This window comes from Cervus elaphus, chromosome 32, assembly GCF_910594005.1.
Source record: "Cervus elaphus chromosome 32, mCerEla1.1, whole genome shotgun sequence".
NCBI classification, from domain to species: Eukaryota; Metazoa; Chordata; class Mammalia; order Artiodactyla; family Cervidae; genus Cervus; species Cervus elaphus.
The window spans coordinates 10,314,339-10,341,847 of NC_057846.1; the positions used below are offsets into that span (position 1 = coordinate 10,314,339).

The 27,509-nt window shown below is 50.7% G+C and overlaps 1 protein-coding gene across 1 annotated transcript in view; it reads left to right on the forward strand.

The window, feature by feature from the left end:
* Window positions 1-27,509, forward strand: part of DLGAP2 (DLG associated protein 2) — a 587,786-nt gene that overhangs the window by 404,258 nt on the left and 156,019 nt on the right. The window lies entirely within an intron of this gene.

The window sequence follows — 27,509 nt, forward strand, 5'->3', positions numbered from 1 at the left end:
TGCCCCCCCGTGAGGGCTCACAGACAATAGGATGGCCAGGGTTTAACCCCGGGACCCGAGCCACTGCTCTGAGCGCACAGCCGGGCTAGTCTGTCCAGAGCCTGGAGGAGAGAGGGTGAGCCTTGAGAGGCGTCTGGGCGAGTCCGCTGGGGCATTTTCCTGTCCTCGTTTTACTCTGGTATTTAAGGAGCAAGCATCTCTGGGCCGCTGACCTTTGGGTGTGGCCCTGGCTTGCCGACGCGGTGGCCGTGCGGCTGGTTTGTCCGGTCTGTCTGTCCATCCCTCCTGTGACTGCACGTCTCCCTTGACGGGGGATCACGGTGTCACCCTGGGAGCTGGGGGAAAGACTGTTGCAGTGCTGTGACATCTTTTGGGAGAACCCACATCACAGGGCTGAGGGCATGAAGAGCTAATCCAGCGCCCATTCTTCAGAGGGAGACGCTGGTGTCAGAGGCGAGGGGGGCGCAGAAGCGGTCGGCCTCCCACCACTCGGAGCTGGGGTTGGGGCGGTGTGACACGGGTCCATGGCGCCTGCCCGTGACCTGAGTCCTGTCTTCCCACAAGCTTGCTCAGCCAGGGAGCTTTGGGGCCAAGTCAGCCTGGTTCTGGTTCTGTAACAGAGTCCAGCCCCGCCCTGCTGACCCCCACACTCCCAGCCGCCCCCATGAGTGCCATCACCCCACTGTGCTTCACTGCCTGGCGAAGGCTGCAGTGGAGTGGAGCAAACGGTCCTTGTCCGAAATTGCCAAAAATAGCCTGGCTACTTTCCTATTAACTTTGAATTTTAATTGTGACCTTCCGTGGGGTGGAAGCAGCAGAGCCCCAGGGCCTGAGCATGAGGCCAGGTTTTCTGTGCAGCTCTGGGGACACAGGGCGTCCTGGACCAGAGCGTCCTGGCCCAGCGGCTGTGCTAGACCGGCCTCGGTGAGGGCTCTGGGCTCCAAGTTGTGGGGACTAGCCCTACGAACTCACACGTCTGCATGTTGGAGGGGTTAGAGTCCCCAGTAAATGCTATGTGTTTCCTACAGCTGTTCTCCAAATGCAAACAGACTGGTTTTGTTATAAATATGGAACCAGGGCTTCAGGAAGGCGTTGGGCTCCTGAGAATGTCACAGGAGGCTGATCCAGACTGAGGGAGCAAGGCTCCCTGGGTGGCAAGCAGTTCCCCACCATCAGGCTGTTAGGGTTGTGAGCTGGGCGGGTCTTTGGAGGGGGGAAGAGCTGTCCTGCACTTGGCAGGGTGTTTTGCACCACCCTTGGACTCCAGACAGTGCTGGACACTGCCCTCCCACCCCAGGAGGACCCTGGTGGGGAGATTGGTCCTTATCACAGCCCAGTTCTCCCATCACCTTCCCTCCCGAGTCACAGTGGAGCGTCCCCAGGAACCAAGCTCTTCAGATGCAGCCTCAGGTCTAGCACACACTCAGCTTCCCTTGACACCACTTTCAAATTTCTCTCTCCTCCTGAGATTCATCCTGTGTCCTCCCCACTTAAGAGCTTCTGGTGATTTCCCTCTGATTCTGAGCACATTAGTGACTCAAGACTGTCCTTCCCCTCTGTCCTCCTGGCTGTGTTGGGACCTCAGATCATCAGTGAGGTGTGGGAGGTGTCCTGGGTCATCAGTGGGGTATGGGACGTGTCCTGGGTCATCAGTGAGGTGTGGAGGTGTCCTGGGTCATCAGTGAGGTATGGGGGAATCCTGGGCTCCCAGGAAAGTTCTGGAGGACAGCCCTGCGGTGTCCCCGAGGACTGGGCCACTGCTGTGTGTGGTGACAGCAGGGTGGTCAGGCAGAGACAGTCCTGACCTGTTGTCTGGGGGCCCATGGCTGTACGTGCCCTGCTCCAGGCCCCACTTCCACATCTGCGTAGGTGGAGCTGCTGGCTGGCAGTCCCTTGTGCTTGATTCAGGGATTTCCCCAGTTCGGCATTGTTCTTCATTCCTCCCAAACAGCTAACCGCCCTAAAGCAGTCTTATCCTGGAAGAACAGTGAGTGCTCGCGGAGAAGTAAAAACAGTCATTCTAAGATATTTTAATAGTTACCTTGTTGTAATTCTATGGTATTTGTAAATCAGTTTGACTCAGCAGCTAAATTGATATTTCTCTGGCCTTTAGTGTAGCTCCAGTGTATTAAAGATTTTGCCAGGCGTCCCCACAGTGAACACCACCCACATCCACTGAACTTCCGTCCTGGGTCTGTTGACCTGCAGCCGCATGTCTCTTAATGAAACACATCTTATGCTAACTGTTCTGCTTCATCGTTAATTTTAGCTATTCGATTTGAAACTTATGTGTTTTAATTGTGTACAATGAACAGCTAAATTATATACTATTGTAACTCAAAGAAAACAGACTTTTGTATAATCAAAACACACAAAAAAAGTGCTGTTGAAAGCAGGGAGTTTCAGTGTTAATAAGTATAGGACCAGAAGAGCAAAAGGAGCCTGACCTTGAGGCCTGGAAACCCAGGTTGACACCAGAGCCGCAATTTCTGACTCTCATTGAGCCGAGTTGCCTTCTCCTCCCTGAACCGGTGTGTGTGATTTGTAAAGCAGTGGGAGGCTAAGTTGGTGGGCTCTGGACAGGGCAGACGGGTGACGGTGGGGCACGCCAGGCCTGAGCTGGACCCTCCGGGCCTAGCTCCTGGCTCCGCCCACCCGACGCTCCTGGCTCCGCCCACCTCTGCGCTCCTGGCTCTGCCCACCCCTGCACTCTGTCCAGTCCGGCTTGAAACCACCTGTGACATTGCTGCGTCTACCCCACGTGGCTCAAAGCTCACCATGCTGTTCTACCTTCATTTAGGTAGCTTCCAAGCTAATTTTCATGGACGTTTCAGAACCTGAATTTGCAGAAAGCTGAGCACCACGTCCCTGAGTCTGAAGCCTGTTTCCCGTCATTGGCTCTGCCCTCGAGATTCCCTGCTGTGCTTCTCCAGCTGCGTCCGTGTTCCCATCTGTCTGACAGTCGGGGCACCCCTGCCCAGCATGCACGCCCACGCCAGGATCTCTCTGCTCCTAGAGCAAGACAGCCAGGCGAGGTCCAGAAGGAAAGTAGGTGCCGTGGGCGTGGGCCGGACGTCCAGGGCCCTCGCCCAGCCTCCTCCTCCCTCCCTGCCCCCAAGCCCTCTCCAGAGGTCTGCGCCTCTTGCCTCTTCTCCTGCATCCACTCTTGACCCCTGTCCTCCCTGGAGCCCCTCCCCCAGCACGGGGACCCCTCCCCCAGCACCAGACCCCTCCCCCAGCACGGGGACCCCTCCCCCAGCACCAGACCCCCCTGTTGCAGCATGTCAGGGCTCCTCCAGGCTGCACCCTCCCAACCAACTGCTGTCTTCTCCACCTGCCCCTTTCGCCGCTCCTCCTCCCCCGTCTCCTGTGGGCCTGCAGACCCCACGGCAGTTCTGGAATCCCACCCACCACACGGGCCTCAGGCTGCCTTCCTCTCAGACACCTGCTACCTGACCGGTACTCGTATCTGATCTCCCAGTGCAGTGCGTGGAGATCCGCTAGGTGCCTCCCTGACCTGTGGGCGGCGTGGGGGCACATGCTGGGCACAGCGTGTCCCCCACAGTCTCTGGCCCGTGAAGCCCAGCTCTTTGCCTGGGGCTCTAATCCACAGAGTGGCAATAACAGGGCTCCTTGGGAAGATCACACGGGAAGATTCACACGTTCCCACAGGGAGTCACTGCATGCTTGGCTTTCTTCCTGGCGACAGTGGGGCTCGGTGAGCTTAACGGGAGTATCAGCTGTTACCCCACCCTGACTCAGGTACACCCTTCCTGTCCCCACATCCCCAACGCTTGGGGCCACGTGCCACTTCCTGAATATGCACCACAATGTCAGCCGTTTCCTTTCCCTGAATCCCCTCTTCCCTTCCCGGCGCGCCCCCACCCCCACCCCCACCCCCGCCGCTGCTCCCCTGCTCCTCGCAGTCCTCGCGGAGGTCGTGCTCTGTTCCCGTCCTGGCTCCTCCTCGGTGACGGTGCCTTGTGTCCTGCTGCATCCTCTGCCGTCAGCCTCTCACTAATAGCACTTTAAACATATAAACTTGATGACAGAAGAAACAGGCTGGGAGACCGGACAGAAGAACCGAGGAGTGGACGGGTGTGTAGAACAGAGGACAGAATGGGTACATGTCTGTTGTCAGCGACAGTGAGCTCCCCCTGGCAGGGGAGTGCAGAGTCCAGCGGACCCTGCCCTGTGCTTAGCTGCCTCCTCGGGGTCACCGTCCATTCAGGTCCAGTGGCTTCTGCCCTCAACACGTCTTGATTTAAAAGCAGCAAACAGCCTGTGAGATAAGTACCAAGGGCCTCGGTTGCTGTCTCCCCCGAGTCCAGTCTGTGGCTGTGTGTGTGTGTCTATACATACACAGACAGCTACCCTACCTTCCTGTGTCTGTCCAAATCTTATCTTCCATCTGGGGACTTGAGTCCGAGCAACCAGAAATTGGCTTCATGATACTGAACTTTCATTTCTCATTCTCTCCTGGCTTTCTATTGTTCCTTTATAGTTTAAAATAATAATTTCTTGATGGAAAGTGAAGTTTTTAAACTAAGGATTGGGGAAGTATGATAGGTGTTAGAACTGGTTACTCTATGCATGCAAAGGTAATGAAGGGTGAATATAAAAATAACTTCAAAAGAGCCTGAGATGTTTTTAGGTGATAGAGATGTAACGGACATTTCATAATGTAAGCCGGAGGGACTGTTTAATACTTTTCAAATTATTCTAAATGCTCACTTTGAACATCAAAGTACCAATGTCAGAGACACAGGGGTTATTAACTTGACCTGATATGACATTTACTAGGTTCTTACCCTGACATCTCCATGGAAACTAATCTCCAATGATTAGTCAAGCATCTGAAATTCTAAGTTAATATGTGCTTTGTAATTTTTTATTTTATTTTTTAGTTTCAGGTCTTTTTAAACATTTTATTGAAGTGTAGTTGATTTATGATGTTTTGTGAGTTTCAGGTGCTCAGCAGAGTGGTTCAGTTATGCATATACATATATTCATTCTTTTTCAGATTCTTTACCCATGTAGGTTATTACAGACTATTGAGTATAGTTCCCTGTGCTGTACAGTAGGTTCTTGTTGATTATAGCTGGGTGTGTGTGTTAATCGCAAGCTCCTAATTTATCCCTCCTCCTCATATTTCCCCTTTGATAACCATATTTGTTATCAAAATATGTGAGTCGGTTTTTGTTGTGTAAATAAGTTCATTTGTATCGTTTTTAAAAATTACATTCCACTTATGAGCAATATCATATGATATTTGTGTTTCTCTGACTTACTTCACTTAGTATGATAATCTGTAGTTGCATCCGTGTTGTTGCAAATGGCATTATTTCATCCTTTTTTACGCCTGAGTAGTGCTGCACTGTATGTATGCACCACATCTTTATCCATTGATCAACTGATGGACATTTAGGCTGCTGCCATGTCTTGACTATTGTAAGCAGTGCTGCTATGAACATTGGGGTGCATTACTGTTCTGCATAGCAGCTGCACCAGTTTACATTCCCAGCATCAGTGTAGGAGGGTATGCTCTTATGCACACCCTCTCCAGGATTTATTGTTTGTAGACTTTCTTGTGATGGCCATTCTGACTGGTGTGAGGTGATAATTCATTGTAGTTTTGATTTGCATTGCTCTAATATCTAGCAATGTTGAGCATCTTTTCATGTGCCTCTTGGCCATCTCTGTGTCTTCTTCAGAGAAATGTCTATTTACATCTTCAGCCCATTTTCTAAATTGGGTTGTTTGTTTTTTTGATATTGAGCTGCATATGCTGTTTGTATATTTTGGAGATTAATCCCTTGTCAGTTGCTTCATTTGCAAATATTTTCTCCCATTCTTTAGATTGTCTTTTCGATTTGTTTATGGTTTCCTTTGCCGTGCAAAAGCTTTTAAGTTTAATTAGGTCCCATTTGTTTATTCTGTTTTTATTTTCATTACTCTAGGAGGTGGATCCAAAAAGAAATTGCTGCAATTTATGTCAAAGTGTTCTGCCTATGTTTTCCTCTAAGAGTTTTATAGTATCTGGTCTTCCATTTAGCTCTTTAATTCATTTTGAGTTTATTTTTGTGTATGGTGTTAGAGAGTGTTCTAAATGAAATTAGATGTGTCTGTCCAGTTTTCCCAGCAGCACTTATTGAAGAGGCTGTCTTTTCTCCATTGTATATTCTTGCCTCTTTGGTCACAGATTAATTAATACGTGCTTTTTTTATGTCAGTGAGGTGTCATGGTTGTTGCACATTATCATGGCTGTGTCTGACGTCATGGGGGCTGGAGAGTCAGACTGCATCTTCCGTTTTGAGCTGTAAATGACCCGCACGGTCATGGAGCTGGTGGAAGGGGGACGTGGTGGCCATGGGCTCTCCCACCAGCTCCGTCTGGGGAATGTCCACAGAGACAAACGCCATGACGATTCAGCCGAGGCACCTACAGGGAGCAAAATAAGTGAAAAGGAGCAAGGCAGCGGCGGGTCTGGGTTGGGCGTCCTGGAAGGAATGTCTCCTTAAACCTCCACCCAAGCCCTTCTCCCGCACCTCCTGCCTCCTGGAACTTCAGGCATTTGTTCCAAAGTGTGAACCTTAAGCCCGTTCTCTGCATGCAGCCAGTTAGCATAAATGCTTCTGGAATTCACACAGACGGCGCTTCTGTTCACAGCCACAGGCTGACCTGGTGGGACCCGGCCCTGGTGCTGCCAGACTCGGGCGTCTGTGCAGCACGCCTGCTCCCCCGCAGAGAGGAGCCCAGACGGGGCAGCAGGACCAGAGGCGCTGGCCCCTGGTACCTGCAGACGCCCCTGCAGCAGGGGCCTTGCCACACGATCCTGCCAAACCCCGGAGCAAACACCGCCATTACTGCCTTCATGCTGACAGAGGAAGCCAAGGCCCAGACGGTTTCTGTCTGATGTAGTGTCTTTCTGTCTTTCTGCTCTGAGAGATAGTATCGTGGAGAGGGTGTGTAACCAGGCTCACATGACCTTTTTCCAGGTCAGTGCAGTAAGCAAACTAGAGATGTAAATACCCCAAGGAAACCAGGAGCTAGAGCGGGGATGGGGGGCAGTGGGCTTGCTGTCTCCTCTCCATCAGCCCCAGGGTAGCCCCCATCCCTCGCTTGGCAGAGGTCTGTGTAGAAATGCCACAGAGGTTTCCGAGCAGACCACAAGGGCCCTGGCATGATTTCAAGGAGACCAAGCAGGACCCACATCAATGCAGCTAATGTGTCTGAAGGACTTGATTACTGCCCCGTCTTCATGGCAGAATTCAGAGGCTTGCAGCAAGAAGCTGCAGCACCAGGAACCTTTGGCTCCTCTGAGATGTTGTGTTTTCAAAACGTCACTGCTGCTCACGTTCACGCATGCTGAAGAACAGAAGACAAGACCTGAAGTAGCGCGTGCTTGGGGGTCTGTGTCCTGTCGAGTCCTCAGTGTGGGACAAAGAACCCTCTGCCCTCTAGAACACCATGACTTCGTTAGCAGGAAGGTCCTGACTCCTGCTCCATCAGGAAATCACAAGTCTCCACCAGGCAGTGTTGCCACAGGGGCTGGGGCCTTCTTGGAATTCTCTTGCAAAGATCTTGATCTTCAATGACCAAATAAACCCCACAAACCATTGTGTAATAGTCTGCACCATTGAACAGTGAAGAAGTAGGTATTCTGTATATTATGATTAAGCCATTCATTAAATTATACACTCTAAAAGTATTACAGCACTTCATTTTGAATGGTCTGAAACCCAGAAGCTGTTAAATTTTAGAATATATCCTCAGGTCTTTAAACTATCTGGGGAATGAATTGAACTGTGCACATTTGGGGAAAGTAATTATTTTTCTGGTCACTTATGGTTACAGTCATGTTGCCCTCCTGTCTCTCCTAAGCCTCAGATTCAATGAGTTAAGTCTCCTTTCACAGTGTTTTAGGTAAATGAACCTGAAAAATATCTACGTCTGTGAACATTTAAAAATCTCTCCACTCTGTGACTGTGTTAGCATCTTCGGCCATCTCCCCGCTTGGGAGTTCTTCCTGTTCGAGTTCGCCACGCGTAAGACGTCCTACACTGCAATGTCGTGCTCACCGCTGTCCCCCAGGACCTGTGAGATGCCTGCCGTACATCCTGGCTCTGTCAAGTACTCTGTGCAGGCTGAGCGAGGTACCTTCGCCCTGAGCCAAGACCCATCCTCCCGGGCCAGATCCGCCATCCCAGCCACCTCCTTCCGCCAAAGTTCCCTTTCCTCCAACCAAATCAGCCTGCTGCTGCTGCCCAGACATCAGGCCTCCCCCACCCTGGTTCTCTGTTCCCCTCTGCATCCGCCTCACCCAAGATCTCACCATCGTTGGGGGTAGACCTTGTGGACCACTTCCCCACAGCTGCGGCCACTCCATCCTGTGTTCTCTTCTCTGCCCGACTCTTTGGGCCCTCAGGGAACTTCCATCTGAGGTTTGAGCAGCTCCCGTGGCTGCTCCAAGGCTGCCGTGCAAGAGAGCAAGCCTCCCAAGCAGAAGCTTCCTCCTGAGGACGAGGCCAACTGTCCTCTAACCTTCTCAACTCAGAACAAAACACTCGAGCTGACAGACGGACAACAGTAAAATAACTTGTCGAAAGCACGTGCTCTGGACACGTGCATTTCTGGTTCATAAACAGGACACCTGGTTGCTTCCCTGAAAGATGCTAACACCCAGCTCCTTTACGTTGTGTGGTGGGAGCCATGGTTATCTGTGGACGCAGCTGCCACGCACTCCTCTTTGAATTTTGCACCCAGGGCTTTTTAAAAAGGAAAACATACCTGTATATCATCTATCTATCCGTTAGCATCAACTAGCTGTGTTTTGAATAAAGTTTTGACTGCAGTTCATCCATCAACATCAAAACGGAGGCTCCCATAGTAATGACACCTGAACAGCCCCCACAGCGGGGAAGTCTCCGCCCACAGAGCTCAAAGGGAGGATGTGTTTATGCCATAGCTTGGTCAGGCCACAACGCCACGATGCCCATTTGGGGAAGGGGAGAGCTTCAGTTGTTTTATTAAAGTTGGAAGTATGGTGAAAATTCCATCTCCATGTATGGAAGAGACCACGGGTTGCAAAAAGCCAGAAGAGAGATGAATGGTGATCAAGAAGCAAGCATATGGATTTAGTGTAAATGATAAAAGTGAAGTGTGGCATGTCAGTGATCATGTTAGCTGATGTTTATCTAATGTATGTCAGGCACTGAGGACCGGGTGTGTCCATTAGCCCACTGAGTCCTCAGAACACTCCACGAAGTGACCAGGATTCTGCCCCCATTTACAGACAGCAAGGCTGCAGCCTAGTGGAGCTGATGGTGTTTGGGTGGTTCTCAGTGACGCATGGCCACCGGGACAGAGAGACACATCCACTCTGGTTCCAGCAGCCTAAGCTCAGCTGCTCCAACGCTGCTGGAACCAACGTGCACTGAGGCTGCCAGGAGGCCTGGGGTGCCGCTCAGCTGTGGGTGGGCACTGGGGGGCTCTGCCCTCTGGAGCCCTGCCCTGCACACACTCGAGTGGGCGGGCACTGCACTGTCAGTCCGAATCGCCTCTCAGCTGGCGTGTGACTGAACACGGCTCTTATGCTTGCCTTGTGTCCTTCCCTAGGGTTCACGGTCAGGTTCCCAGGGAAGCTGAGCCTGGGGGGTGATCGTTCCAGTGCCCACGGTCCTGGGTCACTGTCCTCAGTCAGCCCCACTGCCCTGCCTGCCCCAGGCTCCAGGAGGGACTGTCCAGGGCTGGGCTTGTGTACCCGAACTGCCCCACAAACCTGAGGCTGAGACCAGAGAGGGCTGAGTCACAGGGAATCAGGCAGGTGAGGCTTAGTCAGTGGGGCCAGAGCCCCCGGGGGATGTGAGCCTCAGAGAAAGGAGACCCCCAGGCCGCCTGCGGACCCAGGCTCTGCCGAGGAGAGTGATCCACTGACATGAAGAGGAGAGAGTGATCCACTGACATGAAGAGTGTTTGTGGAGGGAGCTGAGGTCTGAGATAGGCCAGGAGGTGGTCTGACAGCATAATTGCTCTAAATGAGTTTAAATTTGCAGATGAATCCTTGCCAGGGGCTGAGGAGCTTGTAGGTCTAGTCACTGACACGCTGGCAGGAGGAGTTAGAGAAAGCAGAAGAGATGCCGGAAGACTGGGGTGGAAAATACTGTCTGATTGGACATAATGTATAAAAAAAAAAAAAGAAAATACTGTCTGGTTTTCGGTCAGGAAAGGGAGTAGGTTCTAAGGATCAGGCGTAATCCAGCGAGACTGGCGTTCATCACAGGCAGAGTTGTATAGCCTGATTCTGACACTCAGCCCATGACTATTTAGAAAGAAAGGCCAGGATTCTGTGACGGAGCCTGGAGTCACTCAGATCACATGATGCCGCGCACCCGCATTTCTGTGTTTATAGACATAACACGGCCCTGGATCATGAGTCCATGAAAGCAGAGGGCTGTTTGAAAACAGCTTTCTTTACAAAAAGGGAGAGTGGGTGGTGGTGGTGGAGTGGACCTTCCGGGCGTGGGTGACTCCAGTCACCTGACCTTCCATCTGCCAGCATGGAAGGGGTCCCAGGGTATGGCCCCGCGCCACATGGGTGGACACAGCAGAGCTGCAGCCAGTACGGAGGGACGGCATGCCTCGCTGTCCAGCGAGGAAACGCCCCGACAGAGGAGCTCGCCCGGAACTGTCTTCAGGTGTCAGACATGCGCGGGGGTGCGTTCTTCTAGAAGTCAGGTGGTATAGAGTTCACATGATCAGAAGTCAGACACATGGATGAGGAAAGGGAATGGCCCCCTGTGGACACAGTGAAGCCCTTGTCACAGGAGCTGAGCAAACCGTGAGGGGCAGCTAGCCAGGAAGCTGGAAAGAGGGGGTGCCCTCAGGGGCGGGCTGGACACCCTCATCCCCTGACCCATGTTCACTGATGGCCTGGAAGGGGCCGGTGCCGGACGGGGTGTCTGCACCTTGGAATCTCATCCAGTGCAGGTCCAGCTGCAGCACAGGGATAAACACGCCCGCAGGGATGTGCAGGGTGCTGGGGGCACAGCAGGAGGCTGTCCAGCCAGTGCTGAGGAGTCAGGGGAGGTTCCCTGAAGGAAGCAACTTGTGACGAACTAGGCAAATTCACCTGCCAAGGACTGGAGGAAAGAGTCCAAAGTCGCCGAGAATGGAGAAAGTTCAAGGAACTGGTCCCATTAGAACCAGCCTGGGGGTGATCGGAGAAGGCAGTGGCAACCCACTCCAGTACTCTTGCCTGGAAAATCCCATGGGCAGAGGAGCCTGGTGGGCTGCAGTCCATGGGGTCTCGAAGAGTCGGACACGACTGAGCAACTTCACTTTCACTTTCATGCATTGGAGAAGGAAATGGCAGCCCACTCCAGTGTTCTTGCCTGGAGAATCCCAGGGACGGCGGAGCCTGGTGGGCTGCCGTCTATGGGGTCGCACAGAGTCGGACACGACTGAAGCGACTTAGCAGCAGCAGCAGCAGTGGGTGATCGTACCAGTGCCCACGGTCCTAGGTCACTGTGGGGAAAGAAGAGGCAGAGCCACCCTAAGATGAGCAGGATCTTCCAGGAGAGTGAAGTAGGGGCCCCTGGGTCTCCAGGACAGCCTGCAGGCCCCAGGAGGGCAGTGGCACGCATGGGCTCAGCGTGTGTCTCAGCTGAGGCTGCCCGGAAGAGCAGTGACGGGGCGTGGCGCCACGGCCATGGGGGAAGATGTATTAAAATGGCTAAGATTCTTGTGTTTGGTTAATTAGCAATCATTCCATAATATCCTGTAATGTTCTCTCCCCAATGCAGCTTCTCCAGTTCTTCCAAGAACGTCTTTTATGACTTTTTCAACTTTCACAGCCTTTGCAGTGTATACTTAATTTTTCAAACCAGGACTCAGTGAAGTTTCATGTGCTGGCCTTTTATATTTTATCACTTCTATGTCTTTAAACATGGTGTCTCTTGACAGAGTCCAAGCAGGTCTGTAGTTTGCTCCTTCTGCCTGTTTTCTCCACACAGAAAGTCATACCTGGATGGGACTCGGGCTACACCATACTGGCAGGAATTCATCTCAGGGGCCCTGTCTTTCAGGTCACCTCGCATGGTGAGGCACAGGGTGGCGGGTGTTTTCACTCTCAGTAATGCTGAATCGTGGCACTGAGTGGTGACGACCCCCGTTCCCATCAGTAGACAGCCTCCTGGGTGACAGCTCAGCTCTGCATAAGTAACTTGTTGGCCAGCAAACTTCACCCAGGCCCTTGTGTGATGCAGTCATTGTGCTGGTTTTGTAAACGGTGATTCTCTAATGGGACCAGTCCTTCCAGGTTTCTTAGCCTCTAGCTATCAAGACTCTTCCTTTCTTTTCTCTTTCTCTTTTTTGAGTATTATTATAAATGCAGAGATTTTGAATTCTGAGTTTTTGCTTCCTTGATTTACGGCGTTTGCTTTGTCCCTATAGCGAGGACTGTCTGGTTTGCTGATCACGTCAGCTCAATACATGATGAAGATGAGAAACCCCAAAGTCTCGTTCCAGCCTGGACTTGAGAGGGTTTCCATAGGCAGGTGGATGATCGGGACAGTCTTAGGTCTCCCAGGAGGAGGCAGGCTGGGGTTGGATGACACCTGGGCAGAAGCAGCGCAGGTTTCCTGAAACACTCAGATGACCCCAACAACATAGACTCCTGTCTATTTTTTAAAGGAAAATGTTTTCAGAACAATGAATGGATAGGTAAACGTCAACATCTGATGGGGGGCAGGCCATTTGGTGATGCGTACGTGCTGAGTGGCCTCAGGCGTGTCTGAGTCTTTGCAGCCCCGTGGACTGTAGCCCGCCAGGCTCTTCTGTCTGTGGGATTCTCCAGGCAAGAATACTGGAGTGGGTTGCCATGCCCTCCTCCAGCAGTGGGTTGATAGATATTTTTAATTTGATCAGCAGCGATTTACTGACTGACTGTAAACGGTTTTGTGAGCTCTGAACTCTTGCTGGTCCTGCTTCCATCCCCCTCTGTTCGAGCTCCCTTCAGTGGGTGGAGATGGGTCTCCTGAATGGGAAAAGTGTGGGTGCTTCTGTGGTGCAGAGCCCTAGGGCCCATCCTGGGGGCCGCCCCACAGGCCTGACTGAGGACAGGGTGCACCTGCACTCTCAGCCCCCGCAGCCCTCCCTGTGCCCGCGGACCTCTGCTGAGCGTGCCCTGGGGTCTGACTGCTTGGCCACCTCGGCCTGCCCCTGCCCCCCCAGGCTCCGCCCACCTCAGCCCACCCCTGGCCCCCAGGCTCTGGCTCTTAAGCCCTGCTCACTAGCTGTCTTGACTGGTCAGAACTGCATGAAGACCGGGCAGCTGGGCCTGTGTGTTGAGCTCTCAAAGAGATCACTCTGTAGAAGCCTGGTCCCTATAAATGTGCCAGACAACTACATCCAGAACCTGTGGGGAGGGAGAGGAGAAATAGGCCCTTTGTTTGGGCTGCTCCTGGTCCTTGAAGGGGTTCCTGCAGGTTCATCTCCTTTAGGAAGCTGCACCGCATGCATGTACCCAACTGTGCCCCAGAGTGAGCCCGAGGAGCGCAGAAAGGGTCCTCACGCATCCTGAAGTGAGCAGGCAGCAGTGGGAAGTGGTGCAGTCTTACTGTACAGAGAGGATTCAGTGCGTTCAGTAACACACACAGCTGAGTGCTTCCACGCTCACGTTAAGGAAGCAGTCAGCCCAAGGGTCTCCCTTCTCATACTTTCCTGAGGGCAGCGCTCAGAGGCGGCGCATAAGCGCCTCATCCCCGCAGCGACTCCACGAAGGGAGGGTGACCAGCGCCCTGGGAGGACGCACAGGAGCGGCTGCAGACTTGCTCTCTTCATGCAGCCTTGGGGGCTTCTCGACCTTCACCCCGCTTATGTGAATAAGAATCTGCTCCCGAGAGAGTCCTGCCTCTAGCCTTGCTCTAATTTTTAGATTTCCAGGAGACTTAAATGAGTTTATTAAAACGTCTCTGTTGAGCACCTGCTGTGCTTCTGGCCTCATGAGACACTTCCGTCCGTCCCTCCTGCCGGAGCCCAGGAACACCTTGGGAGGCTGGAGTTTTCCAGAAGAAGTTACGGAAGTAAACACATTCAGCTGTGTAAGGCAGTGCAGCGGAGTGCAGTTCAGCCTTTGAAGGGAGGGGTCCCTGCACGTGCTGTCACATGGGTGGATGCTGAGGACGTTTTGCTCAGTGAAGTGAGCCTGTCAGAGCAGGACGGCGGTAATGGGATACTTGCTCCAGCAGAGACCTGGGCCACAGAGAGTGGCCCCTGAGGCTGGGGAGGGGCTGGGAATGAGTGCTTACTGGGGACAGTGTCAGTCTTGTGAGGTGAAGGTCAGTGCTGGCCCACAGCAGTATGAACGGGGTGGACACTGCTGACACGTGCCCTCAGCCACAGTCAGGATTGTAAAGTTTATGTGTTCAATTCAGTAGCTCAGTCGTGTCTGACTCTTCGCAACCTCATGGACTGGAGCACGCCAGGCTGCCCTGTCCATCACCAAGTCCTGGAGCTTGCTCAAACTCATGTCCATTGAGTCAGTGATGCCATCCAACCATCTCATCCTCTGTCATCCCCTTCTCCTCCTGCCTTCAATCTTTCCCACCATCAGGGTCTTTTCTGAGGGGTTAGTACTTCCCATCAGGTGGCCAAAGTATTGGAGCTTCAGCATCAGTCCTTCCAATGAATGTCCAGGACTGATTTCCTTTAGGATTGACTGGTTTGAGCTCCTTGCAGCCCAAGGGACTCTCAAGAGTCTTCTCCAACACCACAGTTCAAAAGAATCAATTCTTCAGCACTCAGTTTTCTTTATGGTTCAATGCTCACATCCATACATGACTACTGGAAAAGCCATAGCTTTGACTATATGGACCTTTGTCAATAAAATAATGTCTTTGCTTTTTAATATACTGTACAGGTTTGTCATAACTTTTCTTCCAAGGAGCAAGCATCTTTTAATTTCATGGCTGCAGTCACCATCTGCAGTGATTTTGGAGCCCAAGAAAATAAAATTTGTCACTGTTTTCATTGTGTCCCCATCTATTTGCCATGAAGTGATGGGACCAGATGCCATGATCTTCATTTTTTAAATGCTGAGTTTTAAGCCAGCTTTTTCACTCTCCTCTTTACTTTCATCAGGAGGCTCTTTAGTTCCTCTTCACTTTCCGCCATAAGGGTGATGTCATCTGCATATCTGAGGTTGTTGATATTTCTCCCAGCAATCTTGATTTCAGCTTGTGCTTCATCCAGCCCAGCATTTCGCATGATATACTCTGCATGTAAGTTAAATAAGCAGGGTGACAATATGCAGCCTTGACGTACTCCTTACCCAGCTTGCAACCAGTATATTGTTCCATGTCCATTCTAACTATTGCTTCTTGACCTGTATACTGATTTCTCAGGAGCAGATAAGGTGGTCTGGTATTTCCATCTCTTGAAGAATTTTCCAGTTTGTTGTGATCCACACAGTCAGACTTTGGCATAGTGAATGAAGCAGAAGTAGATGTTCTTCTGGAATTTTCTTGCTTTTTCTGTGATCCAACAGATGTTGTCAATTTGATCTCTGGATCCTCTGCCTTTTCTAAAATCGAGCTTGAACATCTGGAAGTTCTCAGTTCATGTACTGTTGAAGCCTAGCTTGGAGAATTTTGAGCATTAATTTGCTAGCATGTGAGAAGAGTGTAATTGTGCGGTAGTTTGAGCATTCTCTGGCATTGCCTTTCTTTGGGACTGAAATGAAAACTGACCTTTTCCAGTCCTGTGGCCACTGCTGAGTTTTTCCAAATGTGCTGGCATGAGTGCAGCACGTTATAGCATCATCTTTTAGGACTTGAAATAGCTCAGCTGGAATTCCGTCACCTCCACTGGCTTTGTTAGTGATGCTTCCTAAGGCCCACTTGACTTTGCACTCCAGGATGTCTGGCTCTAGGTGAGTGATCACACCATTGTGGTTATCTGGGTCGTGAAGATCTTTTTTGTATAGTTCTGTGTATCCTTACTACCTCTTCTTAATATCTTCTGCTTCTGTTAGGTCCATACCATTTCTATCCTTTACTGAGCCCATCTTTGCATCAAAAGTGCCCTTGGTATTGATAATTTTCTTGAAGAGATCTCTAGTCTTTCCCACTCTACTGTCTTCCTCTATTTGTTTGCATTGATCACTTAGGAAGGCTTTCTTATCTCTCCTTGCTATTCTTTGGAACTCTGCATTCAGATGGGTATATCTTCCCTTTTCTTCTTTGCCTTTAGCTTCTCTTCTTTTCACAGCTGTTTGTAAGGCCTCCTCAGACAGCCATTGTGCCCTTTTGCATTTCTTCTTCTTGGGGATGATTTTGATCACTGCCTCCTGTACAGTGTTACGAACCTCCGTCCATAGATCTTCAGGCACTCTATCAGATCTGATCCCTTAGATGGAAAACCTTACGGACCTGAATAGACTGTAGTTCCATGGTCAAGAGATATTCATGCTCTGAGCTGAAACGTCCGAAAGGAACAGGGATCGGGCCCAGGCAGTTCCTCGGCAGCAGCAATCACAGGAGAAGGGGGTCAGGTATAGCGCCTCGGGATCAAAGAACTCCGCGTCAACCTTCAGGTCCAGGTCAAAAGTGAGTCACTATAGAATACCATAGTATCAGTTACACAAAAGCTCAACCTTTAGTCACACGTGACATGTTGCTAGACTGTATATTTGAGAAAAAAGTGGCAGAGGGCAGGCACAGGGAATGAGCAGTAATAGCAAACGGATAAACAGGCAGAATTACTTTGTAAGTCTAATTAGTTGTTGAGGATTAAAAATAACCTTTTAAATCCTAATTTGAATAATTGAAAGAAATTATTTCCTTAGGATAAAGAGTGTCGAGCCCCTTCTCTGTCTCAGCAAATAACTTTAGTAAAGACAAAATGCATAAAAAGGGCGATAAGAAACACTACATAGGATTACAAATACGTTCAACCTGGAACATGCCATCAGCATGAGCTAATATGCTCCTTACAACGTAAAGCATTACATTCTATAAAATCCAAAGGAGAGACTGACAAATATACAGTGGTAGGTTTCAATTTATTTTTTAGAGACAAGTCATTAAGCCAACCACAAATGAGACTGTACATGATTTGAGCAACACAATGATAAATATATTAATAACATAATAATGTATCAATAAATATTGAATTTTTAAAGCACAGAAAAAATATTTTCAAAAATCAACCACAAAAATTTTAAAAAGTAATGTGATGAAACTACTTGCTCTAAACATAATGCAATTAAATTAGAAAACATAATATGAGCAAACACACCTCACATTTGGAAAACAATCAGACGCTAAAAGAAAATGGTCTTCTATATGATTCATGACTTAATGACACCATGGTGAACATTATGAAGTATTTGAAATTAATGTCAAACTAGTATTAGTACTTGTGGGAATAAGGCTAAAATATTTATTAGATTGTAATTTTTCTAATGCACAGATTTTTAATTTAATTTAATTTTTTAACTTGATTTTGAACAATGATGGGTAATGAAAGTAAATGAGTTAAGTAAATAGCAAAATGACCTAGAAAAAAGAACGAAGTACACCAAATAAAAAGAAAGAAAATCAAGGTAAAAGAAAAATTAATCAAATTGAAAAAGCTCTATCAAAACTGACCAAAACTATCAGAAAATTTTTAAAGTCACAGTAGAATTTTTAAAAATCATAATACAACGAGCAACTTCATGATAATAAAATTTTTAAATCTGGATTAAAGAAGACAATTTTGAAATTAGCTGAAGAATAAATTGAGAACCCACATAAACCAAATACTAGTAAATAACCCTATAAGAAAAATTCTGAATTGCCGCTCTTCTTAGGGGAGGGGGGCAGAGAAGGAAGAGAGTGGCGGGGGAAGGACGTTACAACCAGCAGGGCGAGAGCTGTGAACAGTGTCTTCTTGACACCAAAGCAGGCCCAGGACAGTGCAGCGAAGGGAAACTACAGGCCAGTTTTGCTTCTGATCACAGATGGAAAATATTCAATAAAATGCTTTTTAAAAATTGGAGGTACATAGTAAATTAAAATAGGTAAACACAGCAAATACGCACATACTCTTAATTTCAACGTAGTGATTACTCTTGAGCAAGTAAGACTGATCTTGGCAATGAAATAATGGGTGGATATCGGAAGATGTATCAGACCACAGGCTTAGAGGTGACGCAAGGCGGATCTGAGCTTGTGTCGGGATGGGCGTTTTACTTCCCAGACACGCGGAAGCAGCTCTTGTGCTGGAGGCTGCCTGCCACCCCCATCCTTTGGGCGCTGCGCTGCCTTGTTCCAGCGAGTGTTCCCGTCTCCACAGCAGCCTCCATCGCCCCTGGTGAGCGCACGCATGGGCCCGAGACCACGTTACTCATCTTCGTGGTTTCAGCACTTGATAAAGGAGATGCTATCTGATGCCAAGAGAATGAAAGCCTAGCTTAACTGGTAACGTGAGAGCTGCAAAGTACTCTGCAATGCTGAGGGCTGCCCTTTGATGAAACATTCTTACAACAACTTGCTAACAAGTAATTCCTGAAGACGTCTGCAACCACAGCAATACCAGGCAGAAATGTGTCGGCTTGATCCAAACCAGCCTTTGGCTCAGGCTGTGAGCAGAACTGGAGACAGGGCCGAGCTCTCCTCTCCCAGGTCCATCGTGTGAAGGGTGGTCACCGTGGGCTTCCCCCAGCACCCTTCCTCCAAGGCAGAAAAGCAGTGATTTGTGTTCATTAAAAAAAGAGATCGAAGTAGTACTCATCTAACTCAGCCAAGGTGGTTGGGCCATTAACTGTGGGTTCAAAAGTAGATGCTCAGAATACATTCTATTGATTTATTTAGAAATATATTAGATATATAACACACAATCTAAGGTACAGAACATGCTAATTAGATACATTGAGATATTGCAATGTGATCGCCATGGTAGCAATAATTAGCAACTCTGTCATGCCACATAATTCTCCTTTTTATGCTCTGTGGTTGAATTTCTTTTTTTAAATTTTATTTTATTGATGTATAGTTGATCTACAGTGTTTGTTAGTTTCCACTCTACAGCACGGTGACTCAGTCATACATATATACACGTTTCTTTTCATACTCTGTCCCATCATGGTTTATCACGGGACGCTGAATGAGTTCCCTGTGCTATATGGTAGGACCGTGTTGTTCATCCACTTTCTGTATCACACTTTGCATCTGCGAATCCCGACGTCCCAACTCATCCCTCCCGCACTCCATTCCCCTGGGCAACCACAAGTCCGTCCTCCGTGTGTGTGACTCTGTCTGTCTTGTAAATCAGTATGTCTGTGTCACATTTTAGATTCCACATGTAGATGCTGTCGAGTGGCATTTGTCTTTCTGGGCCTGGCTTCCTGCGCTCAGCGTGGTCGTCTCTGGCCCATCTCCCTTTTTAGTGGCTGACGTGATTAAATTCTGTCTCGGTGAGTCTGAAGGTAACACCGTCACTGCGTCTTCAGTCCCCGGTCTGCGTGTTGGCGCTCTAGGGCTCACTGGCCGCTTACTTACTGGGCTTACTGTTGCTTTAGAACACACTTTGGATTCTTCATCTGTGCCTTTACTGTTGATTTCCAGATGGGCACTGGTCAGTATTGTGCTTTGGATAAAAGCAGCAGAAGATGGGGAGACAGTTTATACCTGAAAACATAATTCATTTTTAATGAGAAGGTTTATGTGACAACATGGTAACGTAAATCACTGCAGTACAATTTCCCTTTGGGGATAATTTTATTACTCATTAACTCTTTCAGTGTATGCTTTGAAGATATTCTCTGCAAAAGATTTTAATCCCTCAGTGAGCTCTGATTCCTCTGGTTAGATTTTAATTTGGACTTTAAAACTGGCATTAGAAATTGTCCTTGCTAAAGATAATAAGAAAACAATAATGCAGTTTAAATATTGAAAAGCATCATTACATTTTTTCACATACATATTATGTTTATTCTTGATTAAATGATAGTGAGCGTTTTTCAAATTTATTATTTAAAAATTGAGGTATAATTGGCATACATCATGTGGGTTTCAGCTGTACAGAGTAATGATTTTTCCTTTGTATATGTAGCATATGATCACAATGCAGTCATTTTTAAAAATTTTAATTTCTTTACTTTTGACTGTGCTGGGTCCTTGTTGCCGTGTAGGCTTTCTCTAGTTGGGGTGAGCAGGCCTACTCTAGCTGTGGTGTGCAGGCTTCTCACTGCGGTGGCTTTTTTTGTTGCCGAGCATGGGCTCAAGAACACAGGCTCTGTCGCTGCAGCACACGGGCTTAGCTGCTCTGCAGCATGTGGGATCTTCCTGGATCAGGGACTGAACCCGTGTCTCCTGCATTGGCAGGCGGGTTCTTTACCACCGAGCCCCCAGGAAAGCCGAAAACTGCATCATGGCATTTAGTAGAGGAACTTAGGTGTGTTTATGTCACCTGTGTAAACGGGCATGCGCTTCCTAGAGCACAAGGAAGTTGAGCTGATATGCTTTGCCAACCAGGAGACTCTCTTAGCCGATGGGAGTCTCCTGAGGGAAGGAGCTGGGATTATGTTCAGAAATCCTGGACCCACAAGCTGTGGTTGTGGTGCCTCCAGCAAACCCAGAGTGTCTCCAGGCTCAGGGTCGCGGTATTTAAAGGGAGACTCGGGCTACAGAGCCCAGTATAGGATCACTCTTCCGTAAGGTCCAGGGAAGTTTGCACCCACCTCAGCACTTTGTTGAAAAGTCAAAGTCAGTCATATGAAGCCTGCACCTCTATCACGAACACGTACACAAGTTTATTTCCACTGAGAATCAGCTTTCAACTGAAGTCTCCAAAGAAAAACAGAACGACCCAGGGGTGATTCAGAGGCTGTTTGTCTGTAAAATACAGGACAGAACTCAGCCACGGATGGAGCAGCAACAAGGAGTAATGAGAGAAGTAGGGAGGGCTCACCTCCGCCCGGCCCACGGTTCCTGCTCCTGGGGGTCAGCGCAGCGGTCTGTGTCTGGGCCTGGGGTGGGGCCCTCAGGGTGAAGCCCCCGCAGCTGCCCCTGCCTGTGAGGACCAGGTGTGTGTTTGTGAGATTAAGTGGCCCTGTGAGCTGGAGAACATAAGCCAGGGTGGCGATCGTCGCCCCCAACACGGCATCGATTCACCGGCCAGGGCTCACGAGTGCAGCTCTCACTGACCCGCCTTTGGTGCATCTTCAAGCTCTTAATAAAAACTGCGTCTCGTGTCAGTCTGTCGCTTGGTTAGAACCGTGGTGTTGAAGCCCTCATTTGAATCCTGTGAGTGTTTTTGAAGGCTGGAAATCACTAAACTGTCATAGCGACAAGTAGAAGAAGCATTTATTTCTGGGCGCGGTGGTGAGAACCGGATGGGTGGGGCCACCCACTGGGTGGGTGTCAGACAGCAGCTTGCCAGAGCAGCAGTCACAGGGCCTGGGCAGACCCTCTCACCCGGCTCTCGGCCTAGGGGCAGGGCTGCTCCTGCTTCTCCCCCTGAAATGCAGGGGGTGGGCTGACTCTGGACCTGCTGCTCCTGGGATGAGGCAGGCCCTGGGGGCAGGCGCCCCCCACCACGGTTTCCTCTGCCTGCAACTCTGGGGCACAGGGCCACTCAATCAGCCTTTCCTTCTTCACTTCGGGTTTTTCATCCGTAAAATGCAGAAGCCAAAAAAAAAAAAAAAAAAAAAAAAAAATGCAGAAGCCAGTGTAGCTGTGTCAGGGACCACTTGGTGCTTAAATCGGTCCATGGTCTTGAAGCCCCGTGCTGGCCGGTCACGGCTCCTGTCACCTGCGCTCGGTCTGGGATGCGGGTCGCTGGGCGCCGTGCCCGCCGCTCATGCCGGGACCGGGCAGGTGTCCCTCTCCCCGCGCTCTCTCCTCTCCACGTCCCCCGGCGCAATCTGTAAAGGCCAGTTGCCAAGATCAAGATTATAGCACTTAGAAATTCCTCATTGATTGGCTCTGCTTTCTCTACAAAAGCAGCTGCCAAATTTAATCTGAGAAACTGCTCGTACATTTACGAAATGCTGCATGCCTTGAAAGAGAGGAGGGAGGGTAAAGCGTCAAGTTAGTTTAAAGGACTTGCAGTGAAGAGATTAGTCCAATCAAGGAAACCGCAGCTTTGTCTACGTGTTTATTCTTCCTTGTGCCGTGGAGACTCCTGGGGCAGAGCTGTCTGAAAGTGCTGGCTCAGGGGAGGCAGTGAAGTGTGCTGGGCATTGAGTTTATGAAACTTTATTTTTACGGTATTTCTAGAAAGGCAGGGTCTTCTTTTTATTAACAGCAAAACGCACTTGGAATTTTCACATTGAAAACATTTACACCCCAGCTGTTCTTTCCTCTGTCTGTTCGGCATGCTCTAGGGTTTTGGCAATAAAATACCCGGGGGGCAGTGGCTCGTGAGGACCTGCTAGCCTGGGGAGCATGTTTATTCCCCTTGCGGTATGTTTGGGTTGATCCAGGCTCAGAGGGAGATGGATGGTCCGTTCAGGACCCGCAGGCAGAGGTGCGGGAGCGCAGGACAAGGCCTTAGGAGGTGGGAGAACTTGCAGACCTGGGAACGTGAGCACACATGCAGAAGCTCACGGGACCTCCTCCAGGGCCGTGGGTCCTGTCTCAGCCTCCCACTGACCACTCTTGCCCACAGGAGACCACTCACCCCTGGACCTCTGACCTCTCCTTTCTGATCCAGGGGCATTTCAGTCCAGAGGCTTCTGAACGCCCACTCTGGGGCCGTCTCTGCTGGACCGGGTGCCCAGGCAACGCTCTGCAGAGCAGTCACCAAAGGGGAGCACAAGAGCAAGCTCACATCTTCTCCGGGAAGTCTACTGGGCTTGCCTTCCACCAACTCTCAAAAGAGCGTGTTTGGAAAATTGATCACTTAGGAGGCTTCATGCACAGAACCCGTCCAGAGTCCTCCACGTGCCCACACAGGCCTGGCTCGCCCTGTGGTGAAGCACGGGAGTCACATCATGTGTGGTCCACAGCGGGGCGTCAGCAGTGACTGAACAGCCCGCCAGCCTGCCCCGGGCACAGACCGCCGAGGCTGCATCCTCACAGCGTGTTGGGAGCAGCCCTCTGCACGAGGCCTGTTGCTGAGCCTGGGCTGCTTGCCTGGCACTGGCCTGGGTGCTGCAGATTCGCTTGCACCGGTGTTTGGCGAGCCGCCTGGGAAAGCCCTTCCGCCAGATAGCATGTTTGAGGCGTGTGCCTCGTCAGTGTGGCAAAACTGTTGCATGCCAGGCAGTAAGAGCGCGACCCGCTGAGTGGGGCTTTCTCCTGGCTCCACAGACAGAAATTCAGCAAATGTCTGAAACCGCCTGAGATGGGGCCAACCCCGAGGGTGAGCCTTCTGGCCTCAGTGCTGGGCGAGCCAGACCCTGGGGTGACCTCTGTACCTGCAGGAACCCAGGTTTGGTCACGCCCTGCACACGTCTACTGATTTGTCACTGCTCTTGCTCCGCAAGGCATGTGTGATCTAGTGCGCACACGTCCTCACCGGTCCCTGGCGTCCTGATGTCTCAGAGACAGAGGGGGACACCTCCGAGACCCAGAAGCCCAGGATCATCGCGTGGACATCAAAGAGAAGACAGGAAAGAGGGCGCTGCTGAGCCCAGCTGTCACCCCCTGAGGACACTTCTCAGGCAGTTGGGGCCCCAGTACCTCCCGAGGTGTCTGAGCTGAGGGGCCCGGGGCCCACAGGCAGCGCGCGGCCTGCCCTCTGCCCTCAGGTCCCCAGCAGGGAGCTCGGCTCTTGGCAAGCTATCCTCTCGGTGAATGGGGCCGTTTTGGAGGGAACTAAGGAACTGGCACCCAGCTTTCCTGATAGACTGAGGGTGCATGCTGACGGGGCCGTTGAATTGCCAGGATGGGGCAGGAGAAGCCAGCCCGGATGGCAGAGGAGACCCGCATGTCCCTCTCCCCGAGCACCTCTGTCCCTGAGGCAGGCTGGACCACCCTGCCAACAGGGACCGCAGGGCTGCTGCAAATACTGTCGGCGAATTAAAGTGGAAGTGTTCTGAATGAAAGAAAGCACCATTTGGACATGGGCAGCGTCCCGTCCTGTCAGCACGGGCAGGTGGGCCTGCCAAGGGTGGAGGGTGCCCATGAGTGCTTGCCTGCACCTGGCATGGGGCTTCAGGGCTGACTGACAGACCCCACGCCTAGGCGACCTCGCTTTTCTTTCTCCAACTTCAATTTTGCCAACATCGTGGCAGCCACGGCAACCCCTCTTCCTGCTGTTCGGACGTCTTGGCCATCTGTGATGCAGACTGGTGCGCTCCAAACCTTCTTGTTTAGTCAACAGACACCATTTCAGGTCAGCATGCTGGTGTTTTCACCCCAGGTTTTCCCACATTTGCTGAGGCTTACTCAAGTTCCTTGCACTGGGGACTGCGCACCTACCGTGACCTCAGGGTGAATGGGGGTAACCAAGTATTGTTCCTTTCCTAACAAGACCTGTCTTAAAGGAGATGATCAGTGAGCAACTGCTTTATAACCTGCAAAGTCGGCGTTAATCATTGCCTCTAATGCTGGGAAGTCAAGTCCCCCTGGTCTGCGGCCCCAGGCTCCGTAGTTGTGGTCACGCCAGGGAAGTCTGGGACACTGTGTGCGTGAAGCGCCCATTCCAGCCCGCCTCTGAGCTGGTGTGAGGGGATCTCACTTCCTGGGGTCCTCAGGTGCCAGGGGGGCTTCCCGCTCCTTCCCCTGGTCCCTGTTTGTGTGAGGAAAGCCTACTCCACCTCCACCAACTGTTTTGGTAAATATAAGCCCAGCTTATACAGTATAGATAAATATTTTTGCCACAAGTGGATAATATAACCTCTTCCCCGTGCGCAGGACTTGCCATATTGGAACCATGTCCATCTCAAATGTTTGTTTTGTCCCCAGAGGCCACCCTGCAGGGAGCTGCCGCTGGCGTTGTTCCATCTCCGAGGCCAAGGTCCTGCTCTCCCCGTTACTTGTGGGGAGGGGGGGCTGTGTACTGGGAAATGTGCAGCTCTGGAGGCAAGCCTCCTGTGGACCCCAGCTCTGCAGGGAGGTGACTCAGTGACCCTGACTCCTGGCTGCAGCCCACAGAGCCTTGCTGGCCTCTGTGTCACTGAGGGTTAACACTTGCAGCCAGTCACAGTGGCGTTTCTGAACCATCTCACCAGTTCCCCCATCAGGAGCCGTTTTCCCGGACTGTGAAAGGAGTTTTTCTAAAGCTTTAAGTTCTTGGTTTGATTTAACCAACCAAGACCCGAAGAGCTGTGGCTTGTGAGAAAACCCAGTGCACATACATGGGGAGTGGGTGACTTAGGACTCATTTTCCACCACACAGTTTTTACTTTTAAAAAGAATAAACTATCTCGAAAATATTGTAGGGAAACTAGCAACAAAGGAGGAAATATTTTGCACAGGGGAGCAGAAGGAGGGCAACACACACACGGGTCTTTTCTCAAGGGTGGTATTTGACCTCTCCCACCATGAGCTTCCTGAGAAAATCACTGCGTCTGCAGACTGGAGACAATGAGGTTCACAGAGGGGAAGGCAGGAGCGTTTGCTAAAAACATGATGCTCGTTGCCATGGCAACTGTGGCTCACAACTGTTTCCTGAGCAGGATGGAGCTGGAATTCAAATGGGGTCTAATACAGATACCCTGATATTAATCAGTATTCTTCATTAGAAATAGCATCACTTACATGAAACATAAACATGAAAGAAGGAACGTTTCGTTAAAATATGTTTGGCCATCTAAAAGTAGTTCTTGTTTATGAAGAAATACCAGCTTTCTGTTTGGGCTTGGATGAAAGCAAGTGAGAGAAATGGAAAATCATTATCTGAGCTAGCCCCCAATTCAGTGGCTTCGTCTTCAGTAACCGTTTACCAGGTAGGGCATGATCAGGAACTGGGATGAAAAGGATGAAGCAGAGGCCACACAGAGTGTGTGGTCAGAGTTGAGTTTAGGTGGGGGCCCAGCCAGGCACCGCATGAGGGACAGTCCCAGGCAGCTGTGCCCGGGGCTGGGGACCCGCCTGGGTGCAGAGAGTGGGGGCGGGAGGAGCAGGCGCTTGGGGACCTGCCTTTGTGCAGAGAGGTCGGGGCGGGGGGAGCAGGCACTTGGGGACCCACCTTTGTGCAGAGAGGTCGGGGCGGGGGGAGCAGGCGCGTGGGGACCCGCCTGGGTGCAGAGAGGTGGAGGCGGGGGGAGCAGGCACTTGGGGACCTGCCTTTGTGCAGAGAGGTCGGGGCGGGGGGAGCAGGCACTTGGGGACCTGCCTTTGTGCAGAGAGGTCGGGGCGGGGGGAGCAGGCACTTGGGGACCCACCTTTGTGCAGAGAGGTCGGGGCGGGGGGAGCAGGCGCTTGGGGACACGCCTGGGTGCAGAGAGGTGGAGGCGGGGGGAGCAGGCGCTGAGGTGTCCCTGCTGCAGGGGCTGTGGTGCCCAGGGAGACCCCGCAGACGCTTTCCCTGCACCGCCTCCGATCCCTGCAGCACGCAGGCAGGCAGGAGGCTGCACTGTCATTCCTCACTGCCGAGGGACCTGGGCTCAGAGAGGCTCAGTCACTTTTTCAGCATCACACAGTCATTGCTTGCTGGGCTGAGATTCAAAGGCTTCTCTGACTCTTAGTTCCAAACCCTGCATGTTTTCAGGTACATGGCCCTACTCTTTGTTCTAGACAAATATTGCAGCCATCGCAGCAGAGAATGGTGGGAGCAGGGCTGAGTGTGGAAATAAAACAGGCCGAGCTCCTGACCCCACACCCCTGCCTGTCTGCCCTCTGGGTTCAGAGGGATTATGCAGGCCCCTTGGATGGTGTGCTGCAGCTCTGGGCGATGCCAGGGGCTGGGGAGGAGCTGGGGGATTCCCGTGGCTGCGTACCTGCTTCCTGTGCGCGTTACTAGGCAGTGCGCCCGAGCCCAGTTCTGTCTGTTGTTCGTGGAAGCAGAATTCATCTCCAGTGCTGTTAGTTTCAAGTGTACATACATATGCATCTATTTTTTCCAGATTGTATTCCCTTATAGGTTTTTTAAAAATTGAGTATAGTTCCTTGTGCTGTGTGGTAGGTTCTTGTTGATTATCTGTTTTATACATAGTATTTTGTGTAGTTTAACCCCAGTTCCTAATTCATCCTTCCCACACACCTTGGTAACCATTGGTTTGTTTTCTGTGTCTGTGAGTCAGTTTCTGTTTGGTAAGTATGCGCTCGTGTGTCATAGTTTAGATGCCACATACAGTGTAAGTGATACCATGCGATATTTGTCTTTCTGACTTACTGCGCTCAGTATGATCATCTCTGGGTCCATCCATGCTGTGCAAGTGGCATTATCTCATTCTTCTTTATGGCTGAGAAATGAACCCAGCTTTTTTAAGGTGATAATATTTTGGTGTTAGAGTATCTGCTATATGCAGGGCAATGCTGTGAGTGCTTTAGAGATTTTAACCCATTTAACAGCTAGAATACACCTGTCACTGTTCCCAGTTCAAGCAGGCAGCGGAGGTTAGTGGGGTGGCA